Genomic DNA, 12,537 nt, shown 5'->3' on the forward strand with positions numbered 1-12,537 from the left:
CGGATGCAGCTCAAACTGTAACAGGCCAAATTATCTGATAAGAAACTCATCCTCCTGACTCGGATCTCTGCATGCCTGATGCCAGCCAGCACGCTCTCTCCCGTGTTATAGGTGTTCGCCTCGGCGGCTGCTCTGCCGGTTGCATACGCCGCAGGCCTCTGCGACCACTCGTCACAGACAATACGATCGCAAACTGTATCGAATATAAAAAACCAAATTAAAATTAAATTAGAAAAAGATAATTCATTGATGAAGCTAAAAATGAAATCTAATGCTTTGAGAAAGTTGCCTTAATAAATTGTTAAACACAGTGGCCTTTTAAGAAAATTTATTTAAATTCAAAATATGTTTTTTTTAATTAGGCCGAAATATTTACAGGTTACCAATTTAAAAACGTCTTCGTCTGTATAACCCTTAAAGTTCACAATAAATCGCTCTGAAAATATTCAAATTTGTCATAAAACATATTCAATTTTTTGCACAAATTTCACGCATTTAAAGTCATAAATATACAGTGAGCAAACTGGGAGGATTTTAAACTTTAAAAAAATGTCCTGCGTGAGTCAAGGGACAAGCTTTTCGATTCTCTTTTTCGAGGACTATCTAACGGGGGAAAGTTCACCTCGACACATAATAAAAAAAACCTTTAAAATAAGGAGACAGTTCTCACCTGAAAAGCACAAAATTGTCAGTCGCTTTTTCCTTAATGATTGGTTTGTAGAGTGACAGGAGGAATTTTTCGGGGGGTATAATTGATCTTTAATATACTCTTTTTGAACAGTCAAACATTTCAAGAACTATTTGAGTTTCCATTTATCTTAGTCAAAACAATAATATTCAATTGATACTTTATTTTTCCAGTGCAGATTTGAGAAAGTATGCAGCGTTTCAAATACACACATATAAAGTTAACCAGTTTACATTTACAATGTACATGATTTGATTACAGGAGTCTGAAATTATCAAATGGATATTATGGGTACCAAAAATGGCTTTAATACGTAAAAACTCACTACAATGAAATTTTGCTTGTCAACCAAATTTCCTAAAGTTGATTTTTTAAATCGATTTCCGCACTCTTACATTTCCATTAAGTTTTTATTTAAACGCATCGGGAATCTCTTTGTACATTATTGTTTTACTGCCCCACTGAAGATCGATGCATCTTTGATTCTTTGTTGTGGCAGTCGCGATTTCACGCCCGGATGCAAATCAGACTGGGGGCGATTCGGCACGCCAAATTACGCGTTGCGTCGCATCGGCTGCACACAAACTGCATCAGCAGCAGCGGCAGGGTGACATTATAATTTTATTACCGACAGGAACGAATTATTTTATCACCGAACGCGCGAGATGCCGCGGTGATTAGCTGGAATAAGCGCAGCTCCACACGGTCTGTGTTCGCTCTCGAGCTATTTTATTGCCCTGGGAAATTTGTTGTTGTTCCACACACGCGTGGAATTTATTATAATCACCGCGCGCCGAGGCAATAACATTAGCAACAAATCTTTTTTATTCGCGAGGCGCGCGTTCGCCCATTATTTCCCGGCAGCAGCCGTTTTCATCGAGATCCTAGCCGCTCTGCTTTCGTACGTGAAAAAGTGCGCGTTTTTGAAATTGCACAAAGCACCAACGACAATGGCTGCTGCTGCTGCCACTTTTTTCCAGCTGATAACCGCCCGACGTAATGCTGTTGGAAATTTTAAAAACGCTGTTTACCCCGAGCTGATAAAAAAACGCGGCTTTTTAAATGTAAAACGTGTCGCGAAAATATGAAACAAGAGAAAGAGCTGTTCGTGTTTGCTGTGTTTTATTATAATGGGGATGAGAGGGGATGTGAAACAAAGCTAATCCAAAATATCTTGACATTTGCATTTTTAGTTAGTAAAAATAAAATAATGGAATAGCTGGAACAGATAAAAGAAAAATAAGATTAACCATTGTTTCAAATACGTTTGTGAAAGCTAATATCTACCATCAAGAAATCACCTGTGTGATATTTAATGTTAATACAATTTAAAAAAATGTAGCTTATGTATAGTTACTTTTGTTGAATATTTTTTTTTTAAATTAAAACAAGCATACATTTTACAACTCATCAAGCTGCATCAAATGTATCCTTTACATTTTAGATTTAATTAAGGAAATAGATTTTTAATAAGAAATCAAATTTTTGATCATTCATGTTTATTTTGAAACTGCTTGAAGCAATATATTATATGTATTACATCCCAATCTCATGTTATAAACTATAAAATTCGATTGTTTATTGTAGTGATGGACTGAAAACAGATATTCGAGACCAGTTTGTTAAACAAAATCAGCTATTTTTCACATCCCCAGGGAAGAGTGTTGGCTGGTTGGTTGGCTGGCTGGCTGGCTGGCGCCTGGATGGATGGGTTGGTCGGGTGCTTTGTGCTCCGCCAGTTTATAAAATAGCTGCAGGAGAGGCTGTTTGTTTCGTGTGTACATGACACATTTTGTAAATTACTTTTCTATAGAGTGAGAGGCTGCGAGATAATAATGCGGTGGCATTCTCCATTGTGTTTGCGTATGCAACCCGCCTGTCACGTCCACTATGCTGATGTGTGTAGTGCCGCTGCTGCTTTTTTCGTTAATTATAAATTTATCCATCACATTTATAAGCAGCTTTGCCTGGCGGACACAATAAGTTTCGCGGCTCGGACAAAATGGCCCGATTGAATGGGTCGCATTGAGCCCGTCCAATGCCATTCATGTGCGGACGCTCACAACCTCTTTTATATGCGTGGATATTTTATAAACGTGCGCCCGCCAGATGACCATTGCCGATAGACTCTACTGGCTATTTTTGTTTGGCGTTTTGCAAAATGGACTCGCTGCCGATTAGAATGTAAAAACACGCGCGGCGAACGGAATTTCGCCCCTGTGCGTGTGCTCGCTGATCGGAAAGGCGTGACACGCGCGGTAATTGAATTTGCGCTGCACAAAAGCGGCGAATCCAACATTTCTGACACAATCTGTCTTTTTTCCTAATTTATTTATTTTTTTCGTTTAAAATTCTAAAATAAATTTAGAAATCAAACCTTTGTTTAAATCCTTTTAGAAGTGTGTTTCAAAACAATCATAATTTAGTATATTAGAAGAGCCGTTCAATATATTATGTTATAGTCTAAAAATTTGATTTTTTTTAAAGCTAAATGCAATAGGACCATTGCAAAAATCTCAAGAGTTAATTCATGCTTGATAAAAAATGAGTCAATATTACTAACGTTGGTTCTAATTAAATAAAATAGCATTGTTGCTCTCACAGTCCAATTCGCACTTCAAAGAAGACGCGTCCTTTCCCTCAGCGTATTTCCTGACAGATTGTTTGGCGACCTCGACACGGAATTGCAGAAAGTACGATCGAGCAAGAAGTGAGGTATTTGCTGCGTCAATATCACGGAGAGCGAAATCAAGATCGCTCCGCTCTCACGACCATTTTTACCGCTTCTCTTTTTCTTTCTCCGCGAGCGAGCATAATAGAAAAGACACGTACACCTCTATCTCCAAGTGTACGTATGTACTCTCAGTTAAAGGCAGTGGAATCGCAGCTCAGCAGCACAATGGAACACCTGCAGCACCCACCGAGAGCGGCCAGCCAATATAATTACAGACGATCAGACCGGCTAATCATAACGAGATCTGCTGCTGCCAGTGCCGCTTTTATAAAATCATCATTTCCCTCTCGCTCTCAGTGTGCTCCACGTGTGTGTGATGCCATTCCGCCTAGCCTGTCTATTATATGCACGCCTTTATTAAGCAGCGCGCAGCATTGTTTTTAACTTTTTGATTGATGATTCGGTGACCGTGTGTGTCAAACCGCCTTCCATGCAGCTCCTTATCAGCGCCCGTGATAAATGAGATGAGAACGCCCAGCAGTCGCGCTTTATTTTCTCTCTGTGTGTACACGCTGGATATAGATGAAGCTGCTGCTTGGCTGGCTGGAAATGAACCTAGGCGGAGAATCTTTTGGTCATTATCCTTTCGCTGCTTCTGCTGCTCATGCTCGTGCTGGGAACTAAACGCATGAAATTAGCATCGCAGCTTAAGTTTTGCAGTTCATCGATAGAAAACAGGAAATAATAAATCTTTTGAAACAATATTTTTATCTAGATGGATAAAAACCAAATTACAAATAGTCCTGGCCTGACTAACATCAACAAATTTGAGAAAATATGAATCAATGATGGGTAGACAGTCTTTTAAGATTTTATTAAATAATTATTAAACAATTTACTTAATTTTAGCAAATACAATAAAAACGAGTCTTAAAAGTTAGTTCTTGATATCAGAAATAATATTTCTCACAAGTTGTCCCGTTTAAGTGGGATTTAGTTGGATCTTAACATTAGCTGTATCAATCAGTTTAATTCTGAGCCAAAAGGATAGTAGATTCAGACTGCAAAGTGACGTCAAAATTCTAATTTCCGTAATTTCCTTGAAAAAAACTGTTTTTAACTTAGAGCAAAAGATATTTTTTTGTAAATTTAAAAATCAGACGTAAGTTTAATTGAACAATATGTAACATCCACATTTTGTGAGCAATAAATTATGCACTAAAATTCAGTGGCAAAAGGTGCAACTGAAGCTGCGAGAGAGACAAGCCCACACAGATTTTGATCGTTGGATCGTTGCATAATTTCGCACCTGCCAAGCAGCAGCCACAACAACAACCGAAACACCCACAATAAAGGGTTAATCAGCGTCGACAATGAAGTGGCGTTATTCATACAATAAGCCGGTTTTGAGAGAGCGCAGTGTCGCCCATCGACACAGATGACAACATCGCGAGTCGGCAATCATCTCTGACAATGCTGCTGGGACAGAGGAACGGGTGCAAATAAGATTGCGTCGTCAGTTGTGTTGTTAATATCACACGCGCATATGCAGCACCCACGCCCGCGCCAAGCGAACGAGCGAGCGCACGGACACGGACAAAGCCTCTCTCTCTCTCTTGAATCGGGAATAAAAAGGCTGCACACAATATATTACATTTATTTGTATAATGAAGCCGCGATGACAGACATGAGCTCGCGCTCTTTTTATCGGCAGCCAGCGAGCGGGCGGGCGCGTGTGTACTTGTCAACCGGCGAAATAGAATTTCCACATGGATGGAAATTTGACTGACTCGCGCGTCTGCCATCAAAAAGAATGTGTATTGCGTCAGTGTGAGTGAGTGAGAGAATGAGAGAGAGAGAGAGAGAGAGAGAGAGAGAGAGAGAGAGAGAGAGAGACAGAAAAAGCAGGCCCGATGCACACGAAAGGGTGCACAAAACACACGCTCACGATTGTTACCAGACGTAATTCCGATGCGATTTGGTTTTCTGCACAATACCTCTCTCACATCCTTCATACACAATGCTTGACAATGACAACGAGAAGAGTTGAAAAAAGTTGGACTAACTCGTCAATTTGAGCTACGCAAATTCAAATCTGTGCTACGGAAATCAAAATAGTTTTATTTGCGATTAATATGAACATTGCGCAGCGTAAAAAGGATCAGTTTAATCTGTTTAATTTTGAAACATAGGCAAACCAGAAATTGTGTTTGTATTTTTCGTCATGAAATACCACATTTAGCTTTAGAAGCAAGATGTGTAAAATTATTTGATAAATTAATTTTAGATCATTTTGATTTCCTTAAGGTGTAGTTAAATTAAGAGCACATTTTCATTCAATTTGATTTGAAGAAATCGTATTTTTAGAAAAAAAAATAGCGTTTGATTACAGTGTGCGAGTTGCAGCTAGGTCACTCAATCGCTGAGATTGCGCGACTTGCATGCACTTGTTCCTCTTTCTGTGCTGATTATTAGCATATAAATTTACGTAGCAAAGCCTGACGTGCGCTGGTGTATATTTGTACAGGACTCACACTGCTTTTATTATTATGTTAAAGCACGTCACGCTGCGAGAAATTAAGAGACGTGAAAGAGCAAACCACAGCCACGAGTAATAACGCGTGAGAGAGTTTAAATGTTTTATTGCTTCGGGATTACAAAAGGGTCGAATGTGCAGCAGGAGAGAGAAGAGAAGAAAAACGTTCACTTCTACATATACGAGAGACCGTTTAGGAAACACACACTCTTTTATACATTAGCAGCACTTTAACATTTTAATGTTGGCTGCTTGTAAGGGATAATTTACGTCTTGTAATGCGAGTGAGTTACAAAACAAGAGAGCCTGTGGCCATAAATTCACATTTTAGCATCAGATTATTTTCAGAATTTTCAACTCCGCTCATGCCACGGAGCAAAATTCATCGCAATTAGTCACATTTCAAACGGGTCTATTTTTAACGGGCCAATATATATTTTGACAGACGCATACACAGCACCAGGTGATTTTGATGATGGATCGTTCCGAAATGTCGAGCGGAAGTAGAGCGACCGCTTTTCAAGAGAACAAATATGCAATATGAAATACGCAGAAAGTCCAACCGCTAATTAGAATGCATGCAATGTCCGAATTTACAGCACTCAATCACAATTTTCGTTTTCTGGCAAGAGCATTAATAAATATCAACACTATGTAACACTCTGACCAAAATGGCCCTCTTGTTTTTCAGTTCCTTCACATCCGCCGCCATACCCATTTTCATTGTTGTGTGTGATTTTTCCATCCGTAACTTCCTGCTTGCTTTTTACATCCATTTCGAGAGCAATTATTGTTTAAGCAAAACGAGTGGAGGTCTCTGCCCGCACCAATTAAATTTCGCACCAGCCAAAAGAGGGGAATATCACTCTTTGCTCGACGGTGTGACGACGCCGAGACTTTTTGCCGCAGGCACAGAGCGTAATTTGCTTCAAAAAGCATACAAAGAGTGAGCTCACGGCACTTGCTCGTTATTTTGCCATTTTGAATTCAAACTGGTTGCACACGACGTTTTTTACAGGCAGCAAGGGTATATTATTACGAGAAAAATTACCCAGTGACAGAGAGCGCTGGAAAAATAATTGCACAGTTTTTATTCGTCCTAACGACAAGCTGATAAGCGTTGAGTGCAGCATAAAGCTGAAATTACTGTATGAAAATTTATGATTTTTTTGTGTGCCACGTGCAGGGTAGTTTTTGGCAATTTCTTAGAGTGGGAGTTCGTGGCTATAGAAATGTAGCAACAAATAATTATACTTCTGTATAATCGATCTTTCCCTAACTACTGAAGATTCCGGATCATTGTTTTTTACCATGCCCTTTAACACACAAGATTTTTAAACTATAGAAGAAAAATTATTTGTCAATTGTCAACGATTGCTCCACTGAGCAGCTCGTCCCTAAGAGTAACTGTACTTTTGCAGATTGACAACTCAACCAAAAGGCTAAATATTTTTGCTTGAGCCCTTGCATTAAAAAATAGTAATAAATAATAGTGAAACGACTGAATTTCAATAAATCTGTAAGGTTTTTTTAAATTAAACTTTTTTTAGCTTACCAACTGTTTGAATTTTGATTTAAACATTTAGTTTCATATTAGTTGATAAATAAAAAATTTAATTAAAAATTATCATAAATCGCATTAAGATGATTTATTACTTCTTAATTATTTGAAAAACTTATACACTGAGAAATTGTATATTAATTGGCATTAAATAATATCATAGTCCCGATCTAACTGAATTGTGAATGCTGAATACAACATTAAGTAATGACAGGCGCAAGGGAGCAATAAACGCCGCGGCATATTTATTTCATTTAGCTTGATTCGATTGCAATTGCAGCAACAGAGACCGCAGAGCATCGCGCATCTGTCACAACACGCACCCAAGCAGCGACTTTAGCAGCTTGTACTTGGCGCGATTCCCCTCTCATTACGTTGTTCGTCGCCCCTGCTGCACACACAGCCTTTTATTTCTATTCGAATCAAGATTTAATTGCACTGAAATGCGAGACAACAACAACACACACACACAACTAGTTTTTGGCTCGCGCTGCGGGAGTGGAAACGATTTCAGCTCTCGTTCTCTGCGGTGCGGATCTGCTCGAAGATAAAAACTGCCTCTATTCGGAAATAAATTGCATTCACTGCTGCTCTTCTTCCTCGGGGGACGCTCCAACGCTGCTTGCTCTTTTGGCCGATGCCTTTATGACCGTAAACAGTGCGCAGCGCAGGGGAAAGAGCAATAGATCAACGTGGCGAGATGTCAGCCGCGCTGCATATATGATATTCGACGAGGAAAATGATAAATCTCGCAACTTTTCTCCCGACAGCCAGCCAGTCAGCCGGGGAAAAACGGACTATTTGCATAGAAATTGCCACGCACAAATTGCAATTTAACCGCTTATGCTATCAGGCGGTAAATCAAAAACAGGCACGCTCGGTTTTGTCAACAGAAATGCCATTTTTTGCGTTTTGTGTACCTTGATAAGATTCAGATTTTTTGAAATATTGCGATTCCAGAAAATTTGGAGCTTTTTCTGTATTTTTGTGGAATAGGACTGTACAAATTATGATATCTCAAATTTTCACATTAAAATTATAAGAAATTAAAGTTACTGTTTTTTTTGTTGCACATATTTTATTTGTTATGCACCTGCTTTAGATGATGAGTTTAAAAATAATTTTCCGGAGAACCGCAATTTGAAATGTCACTTAATAGTCTTCTGTGCTTTTTCTGAGAACCTTCCTGCAAGAGTTAAAACTGAAATTAGGCTGTAAAAATCAAAGCTAACTGTTGTTTTAGCCGGAAGGAAAATTGAGTTTCGGGAAAAGAGGGTGGTGCAATTGAGGACGGCAATAAATCGGACTGCTGGTTGCGGCCCCTGACGTCATGGCCAATTCGGATTTAATGGCGCGCGTCGAATGCCTTATGCCGCGCTATTTCGGCGTGTCCAACTGTAACCGCGCGCTCACATGCATGGCCATTGCACAATAAAGCCATAGTTAGCTGCTCCCTGCGGACCTCTCATACGCATAATATATTAAGTAGTGTCATCACCGCGGCTGCCACTCTTCCATTGCAGAAGTGAAGTCACGAGACAAATTGTCTTTCTAACTAATATAATATCTTATTGATAAAAAATTTAAGGTAAATTTTTAAAAATTTGCAGGACTTGAAACTAGTTATTTAAAAATTGTTTTGTTTTCACATTGACTTGTTTATTCAATATTTTGTTACTGTTAATTTTTAAGCAAAATTTGCTATTAGCTGACGACTTAAGTTATAATAAATTTTAAAAGATAGCTAATTGGCCGGTATGTGTAAGTAAATATGTCATATAATTGCATTTATTGTTAATTAAATTGATCGCTGTGACCCAATGTGTCCAAAGGCTATCACTATTCAATTATAATATAAGCACTTTGCTTCTTCTAGTATTTATGAAATTAATTCAAATGTGGGTTGAACCCTAAGCCATTAATTCTGGTTTGTACTTTCAAGAACAGTAGTAATAATCAAAAGAACAACAATAATAATGATTCCCTGTTCATTTAAATACAATATTATTTATCAACTGGCTTAAAAAAATAGAGGTCTAATGAATGGAATTCATGAATTTGAAATATTAAAAAAGCGATCGATTCCCTAGAATTTTTTTAAAAGTAAAAGCGTTTGAAAACTTTGATCTTATACTTCTATACTTTTCCGCGTGCATATAAGTTGACATTATAAAGCTCCATTATTTAGCCATTTGCATATTTATAAACACATTTTCCAGACTTACGCAGCTATAAATTGTTTGACGGCTGTTTTACAAGAAGGGTCATATAACATTATTCAAGTACACACACAACAAACACATTATTATATTGTTCAGCATGCAAAATAGCACACATTTCACAACAAGCGGCGCAAGAAATGTGTGTATTAAGCGGCAGCGGCGGCAGCAGCAGCGCAGGAATTATTTATTATAGGAAAATAAAATCATAAATTACTTTTGCGCAGCCGGCGGAGCGAAAACAAACTCTCAGGTGCAAGTTCGAAACTTTGAATTTCCTCCAGAAAGTGATAAATGCAAATGAGCAGCAACAAAATCACACACGAGTCGAGAGAGAGTGAGCAGCCAGAGACGCGCGGGGGATAAAAAGGAAATTGAGTTTGCGCCCTTTCGAAATCGGATAGTTTGTTTCGTTGGGGGAGGTCTGCGCCTGAATAATTCATGGTGGATTATGATGTTCTCCAGCAGTGGCAGCCAAGAAGTGCTGTTGGTGGCATTTCTGATAAATACGATTTTAACTCTTTTGTAGGAAGGCGCGCCGCGTGAGCTCGCCGCAGGAGCCGCGAAACACATTTTTTAATATCACGTGTAATAATACACAACAGCTTTCAGTGTGAGGCCGCACGCAGCTTTTTCTCCCTCCAACGACTAATAATTGTAACTATATACATACACCTTTCTGTGGGCAAAAAGAGACCTCTGCAGACTATGCTGCTATACAAAGCCACCACAAATCATTTTGATAATTCAATCACAAATATATTGTTTGCTTCTAAACAGATTATTACTATCACTGTTAATTCTGCGATATGAATTTTGTTTTGCTTGGTTAAGTTCATGTTTAACTTGCCTGATCGGCCAAAACAGCTTCTGTTTAGAGCCTGTAAAATAATTTTTCTCTGGGCAACCTCATTTCAAACATGGTAGCAATATCAATTCTATTTAAACGGTAAATTCTATCATCAAATTTTAAATTTTACTTTTATGTTATCAACGTTCTTTACAGCAACATTAACAATATTTACGCGCAAATGTTTGAAGCACTGTTATCAAGACCTCATACTCAATAAGTTAGCGAAAAAAGCAGTCAAGTTTTTCTGCAAAAGAAACATAACCTCGTATTTTTAATAAGCACATCAGGGAAGCCATCAGCAGAACCTTCAATTTTGGTGCGTTACCTGCAGTGAAAAAATGCGGATACATTCCACATTGTTATCTCGCTCGGCGGATGCGCTTCCAACTTGATGATTGTGCTAATTATTGTAATCTGCAAAATGTCATTTACAAACTCCAGCGCGTGTATAAAAGCTAGTTTCTCGGAGATCATAAAACAAGTGTACTTATATATAGACTCTCTCACAATCAGCAGAGACACTTCAATGTTCAACTCCGCTTACCTGGCATGTTAGAGAGTCGTAAAAGAGTCAAACAACCCGGCAACTCGAGATATCCATAATTTGGCGAGCTGCGAGACAAGAGATTCTCAGCATCTCCTATTCTTTTATTTACCATCATCTGCTTTACGAGGAAAACGCGTGACACTCAATTTTTGCGGAAGAACGGAATTTAAGTGCGCGGAGGCAAGAAAATGGCGTTTTAATTATCGCCGTTGTTTATTTGGCTTTGAAATTAAAGTGCACAAGAGTGTAAATTACGCGGTCGGGCGTTTTCGCCTGCTCACATCCTACGTAAGTGAGTGAGCAACTCGCGTTTTACGTTTCTGAAACTTATTCCAAAGGTTGTGAACCTTTCATGAAGGAGAACAGAGTCGAGCACGGGAAAGGGAAGGGGGCAAAATAATAATCCGTAAAATTACACTCTGCTGTTCTTTGTTCGTGTGCAATTAAGTAATTATTGCCGCATTGTTTTTATTGGCGCTCACTGCGTGTGAGAGTTTCGACTGACGCTGCGCACCACGGGTAAATATTTGCAATTAAAAATGTATAATTTAATTACGGACGGTGTGTTTTTATATGGTAATTAAGGTGTGTGCAATTAATTTTTAATATATTACATCGGACAAGGTAAACTTTCCCTCTGAGCTAATTAGCGGCCCTGCATAAACCTCGTCAGCAACTGTTTTGAATATTTACTCATTATGATAATGAAGTTAATTTTATGGACAAAACTCCAGCTTTGAGTTTTTTGAAAGTTTTGTCTTGACATATGTCATACCTCTTACGAATTTCAGTTAAATCTGTTTTTTCAGGCGTTAAAATAATCGAAAAAATATGGCAAGCATAAATATAGCTTCCTATGATTTTCCTATGGTTTGGTTTTCTTATTTGAAGCACACACCAAAAACGTAAAATAAAACTGACGTGGATAACTGAATTTCAACCATTGATTTTTTTATATGTGGTATAGTTTTTAAGGACTCGCTTACAGAGTTTCTATATTTTACTTCTAGTTCAGTTTTCAAATATAAAATGTTTGGAGTAAAATTTTAATAAAGATATAAAAATTGAGAATTATTAAAAATTTCAGCGTATATATAGTCACCAGACCTTGTTACTTCAGAATACACGTCTAGAAGTCACACCCAAACGAGAAAAGAGACACAATTGTCCGAATTGCGTTTATCTGGTGCATGTTTCCACAGGGAATAATAACAAAAGCACCAATGACACGCCTAATTTGCTCGTGTAGCCCAAAAAAGCGTCCATGTCAGCGGCGAGGATATTTCTTCGCCGCGAACCAAGATTTATATTCATTCTTCAGCCGTGCAAAAGGGAACGGGCATAAATTTTCACACTGCTGCTGTTGGCGCGAAGAAGTAGAAAAAATACGTTGAATGCAAAGCAGTTGAATTAGGGAGCGGCACACTCGAATGTGTGTGTATATTGAATTAAGTAAGTG

This window comes from Cloeon dipterum, chromosome 1, assembly GCF_949628265.1.
Source record: "Cloeon dipterum chromosome 1, ieCloDipt1.1, whole genome shotgun sequence".
Lineage (NCBI taxonomy): Eukaryota > Metazoa > Arthropoda > Insecta > Ephemeroptera > Baetidae > Cloeon > Cloeon dipterum.